The sequence below is a fragment of the Megascapheus bottae genome, unplaced genomic scaffold (genome assembly GCF_031878675.1).
Source record: "Megascapheus bottae isolate mThoBot1 unplaced genomic scaffold, mThoBot2.hap1 HAP1_SCAFFOLD_65, whole genome shotgun sequence".
NCBI lineage: Eukaryota > Metazoa > Chordata > Mammalia > Rodentia > Geomyidae > Megascapheus > Megascapheus bottae.
The window spans coordinates 925,005-930,150 of NW_028327756.1; positions in this window are offsets into that span (position 1 = coordinate 925,005).

Consider the following 5,146-nt stretch of genomic DNA (forward strand, 5'->3'; position numbering starts at 1 on the left):
CTCTGGTGGATGTGTGCACAGTCTCATCCTCCACCTGTATTCTGTGGGCCTCTCACAGAGAGATCAGTCTCTTCTCTGTTGGACGTGTGCACAGTCGCATCCTTCAGCTGTATTCTCAGGGCCTCTCACAGAGATCAATCTCTTCTCTGATGTATATGTGCACAGTCTCATCCTTCATCTGTACTCTGTGTGCCTCTCACAGAGAGATCAGTCTCTTCTCTTGTGGACGTGTGCACAGTCCCATCCTTCAGCTGTTTTCTATGGGCCTCTCACAGAGAGATTAGTCTCTTCTCTGGTGGACGTGTGCACAGTCTCATCCTTCAGCTGTATTCTCAGGGTCTCTCACAGAGAGATCAGTCTCCTCTCTGGTGGATGTGTGCACAGTCTCAGCATTCAGCTGTACTATGTGGGCCTCTCACAGAGAGATCAGTCTCTCCTCTTGTGGATGTGTGCACAGTCTCATCCTTCGGCTGTACTCTGTGGCCTCTCACAGAGAGATCAGTCTCTCCTCTGGTGGATGTGTGCACAGTCTCATCCTTCAGCTGTACTCTGTGGGCCTCTCACAGAGAAATCAGTCTCTTCTCTGGTGGATGTGTGCACAGTCTCACCCTTCAGCTGTATTCTCAGGGCCTCCCACAGAGAGATCAGTCTCTCCTCTGGTGGATGTGTGCACAGTCTCATCCTCCAGCTGTATTCTGTGGGCCTCTCACAGAGAGATCAGTGTCTTCTCTGTTGGACGTGTGCACAGTCGCATTCTTCAGCTGTATTCTCAGGGCCTCTCACAGAGATCAGTCTCTTCTCTGGTGGATGTGTGCACAGTCTCATCCTTCAGCTGTATTCTCAGGGCCTCTCACAGAGAGATCAGTCTCTCCTCTGGTGGATGTGTGCACAGACTCATCCTTCAGCTGTATTCTCAGGGCCTCTCACAGAGAGATCAGTCTCTCCACTGGTGGATGTGTGCACAGTCTCATCCTTCAGCTGTACTCTGTGGGCCTCTCACAGAGAGATCAGTCTCTCCTCTGGTGGATGTGTGCACAGTCTCATCCTTCAGCTGTACTCTGTGGGCCTCTCACAGAGAAATCAGTCTCTTCTCTGGTGGACGTGTGCACAGTCTCACCCTTCAGCTGTATTCTCAGAGCCTCTCACAGAGAGATCAGTCTCTCCTCTGGTGGATGTTTGCACAGTCTGACCCTTTAGCTGTATTCTCAGGGCCTCCCACAGAGAGATCAGTCTCTCCTCTGGTGGATGTGTGCACAGTCTCATCCTTCAGCTGTATTCTCAGGGCCTCTCACAGAGATCAATCTCTTCTCTGGTGTATATGTGCACAGTCTCATCCTTCATCTGTACTCTGTGTGCCTCTCACAGAGAGATCCGTCCCTTCTCTGGTGGACGTGTGCACAATCTCATCGTTCCGCTGTATTCTGTGGGCCTCTCACAGAGAGACCAGTCTCTTCTCTGGTGGACGTGTGCACAGTCTCATCCTTCAGCTGTATTCTCAGGGCCTCTCACAGTGATCAGTCTCTTCTCTAGTGAATGTGTGCACAGTCTTATCCTTCAGCTCTATTTTCAGGGCCTCTCACAGAGAGATCAGTCTCCTCTCTGGTGGATATGTGCAGACTCTCATCATTCAGGTGTACTCTGAGTGCCTCTCACAGAGAGATCAGTCTCTCCTCTGGTGGATGTGTGCACAGTCTCATCCTTCAGCGGTACTCTGTGGTCCTCTCACAGAGAGATCAGTCTCTTCTCTGGTGAATGTGTACACATTCTCATCCTTCAGCTGTATTCTCAGGGTGTCTCACAGAGAGATCAGTCTCTTCTCTGGTGGACGAGTGCACAGTTTCATCCTTCACCTTTATTCTCAGGCAGGGCCTGTCACAGAGAGATCAGTCTCTCCTCTGGTGGATGTGTGCACAGTCTCATCCGTCAGCTGTATTCTCAGGGCCTGTCACAGAGAGATCAGTCTCTTCTCTGGTGGACGAGTGCACAGTTTCATCCTTCACCTGTATTCTCAGGCAGGGCCTGTCACAGTGAGATCAGTCTCTCCTCTGGTGGATGTGTGCAGAGTCTCATCCGTCAGCTGTATTCTCAGGGCCTCTCACAGAGAGATCAGTCTCTTCTCTGGTGGATGTGTACACAGTCTCATCCTTCAGCTCTACTCTGTGGACATCTTACAGAGAGATCAGTCCCTTCTCTGGTGTGTGTGTGGACAGTCTCATCCTTCAGCTGTACTCTGTGGGCCTCTCACAGAGAGATCAGTCTCTCCTCTGGTGGATGTGTGCACAGTCTCATCCTACAGCTGTATTCTCAGGGCCTCTCACAGAGAGATCAGTCTCTCCTCTGATGGATTTGTGCACAGTCTCATCCTTAAGCTGTATTCTCAGGGCCTCTCACAGAGAAATCCGTCTCTTCCTGGTGGAGGAGTGCACAGTTTCATCCTTCAGCTGTATTCTCAGACAGGGCCTGTCACAAAGAGATCAGTCTCTCCTCTGGTGGATGTGTGCACAGTCTCATCGTTCAGCTGTATTCTCAGGGCCTCCCACAGAGAGATCAGTCTCTTCTCTGGTGGACGTGTGCACAGTCGCATCCTTCAGCTGTATTCTCAGGGCCTCTCACAGAGATCAGTCTCTTCTCTGGTGTATATGTGCACAGTCTCATCCTTCAGCTGTACTCTGTGTGCCTCTCACAGACAGATCACTCTCTTCTCTGATGGACGTGTGCACAGTCTCATCCTACAGTTGTATTCTGCGGGCCTCTCACAGAGAGATCAATCTCTTCTCTGGTGGACGTGTGCACAGTCTCATCTTTCAGCTATATTCTCAGGGCCTCTCACAGAGATCAGTACGTTCTCTGGTGAATGTGTACACTGTCTCAACCTTCAGCTGTACTCTGTGGGCCTCTCACAGAGAGATCGGTCACTCCTCTGGTGGATGTGTGCACAGTCTCATCCTTCAGCTGTACTCTGTGTGCCTCTCACAGAGATCAGTCTCTCCTCTGGTGGATGTGTGCACAGTCTCCTCCTTCAGCTGTATTCTCAGGGCCTCTCACAGAGAAATCAGTCTCTTCTCTGGTGGACGAGTGCACACTTTCATCCTTCAGCTGTCTTCTCAGACAGGGCCTGTCACAGAGATCAGTCTCTTCTCTGGTGGATATGTGCACAGTCTCATACTTCAACTGTATTCTCAGGGCCTCCCACAGAGAGATCAGTCTCTCCTCTGCTGGATGTGTGCACAGTCTCATCCTCCAGCTGTATTCTGTGGGCCTCTCACAGAAGATCAGTCTCTTGTCTCGTCGACGTGTGCACAGTCGCATCCTTCAGCTGTATTCTCAGGGCCTCTCAAAGAGATCAGTCTCTTCTCTGCTGTATATGTGCACAGTCTAATCCTTCAGCTGTACTCTGTGTGCCTGTCACAGAGAGATCAGTCTCTTCTCTGGTGGACGTGTACACAGTCTCAACCTTCAGCTGTATTCTCAGGGCCTCTCACCCAGAAATCAGTCTCCTCTCTGGTGGATGTGTGCACAGTCTCATCCTTCAGATGTACTCTGTGGGCCTCTCATAGAGAGATCAGTCTCTCCTCTGGTGCATGTGTGCACAGTCTCATCCTTCATCTGTATTCTCAGGGCCTCTCACAGAGATCAGTCTCTTCTCTGGTGAAGGTGTACACAGTCTCATCCTTCAGCTGTATTCTCAGGGCCTCTCACAGAGAGTCAGTCTCCTCCCTGGTGTATACGTGCACAGTCTGATCATTCAGCTGTACTCTGTGTGCCTCTCACAGAGAGATCAGTCTCTCCTCTGATGGATGTGTGCACATTCTCATCCTTCAGCTGTATTCTCAGGGCCACTCACAGAGAGATCAGTCTCTCCTCTGGTGGATGTGTGCACAGTCTCATCCTGCAGCTGTATTCTCAGGGCCTCTCACACAGAAATCAGTCTCTTCTCTGGTGGATGTGTACACAGTCTCAATCTTCAGCTGTGCTATGTGGCCCTCTCACAGAGAGATCAGTCTCTCCTCTGGTCGATGTGTGCACAGTCTCATCCTTCAGCTGTACTCTATGGGCCTCTCACAGAGATCAGTCTCTCTTCTGGTGGATATGTGCACAGTCTCATCCGTCAGCTGTATTCTCAGGGACTCTCACAGAGAGATCAGTCTCTCCTCTGGTGGATTTGGGCACAGTCTCATCCTTCAGCTGTATTCTCAGAGAGGGCCTGTCACAGAGAGATCCGTCTTTCCTCTGGTGGATGTGTGCACAGTCTCATCCTTCAGCTGTATTCTCAGGGCCTCCAACAGAGAGATAAGTCTCTCCTCTGGTGGATGTTTGCACATCTCATCCTCCAGCTGTATTCTGTGGGCATCTCACAGAGAGATCAGTCTCTTCTCTGGTGGACGTGTGCACAGTCGCATCCTTCAGCTGTATTCTCAGGGCCTCTCACAGAGATCAGTCTCTTCTCTGGTGGATGTGTGCACAGTCTCATCCTTCAGCTGTATTCTCAAGGCCTCTCACAGAGATCAGTATCTTCTCTGGTGAATGTGTGCAGAGTCTCATCCTTCAGCTATATTCCCAGGGCCTCTCACAGAGAGATCAGTCTCCTCTCTGGTGGATGTGTGCACAGTCTCATCCTTCAGCTGTACTCTGTGGGCCTCTCACAGAGAGATCAGTATCTTCTCTGGTGGACGAGTGCACAGTTTCATCCTTCAGCTGTATTCTCAGGCAGGGCCAGTCACAGAGAGATCAATCTCTCCTCTGGTGGATTTGTGCACAGTCTCATCTTTCAGCTGTATTCTCAGGGCCTCTCACAGAGAGATAAGTCTGTCCTCTGGTGGATGTGTACACAGTCTCATCCTCCAGCTTTACTCTGTGGGCCTCTCACAGAGAGATCGGTCTCTTCTCTGGTGGACGTGTGCACAGTCTCATTCTTCAGCTGTATTCTCAGGGCCTCTCACAGAGTTCAGTCTCTTCTCTGGTTAATGTGTACACAGTCTCATCCTTCAGCTGTATTCTCAGGGCCTCTCACAGAGAGATCAGTCTCTCCTCTGGTGTATGTGTGCACAGTCTCATCCTTCAGCTGTACTCTGTGGGCCTCTCACAGGGGATCAGTCTCTCCTCTGGTAGATGGTGCACAGGTTCATCCTTCAGCTGTATTTTCAGG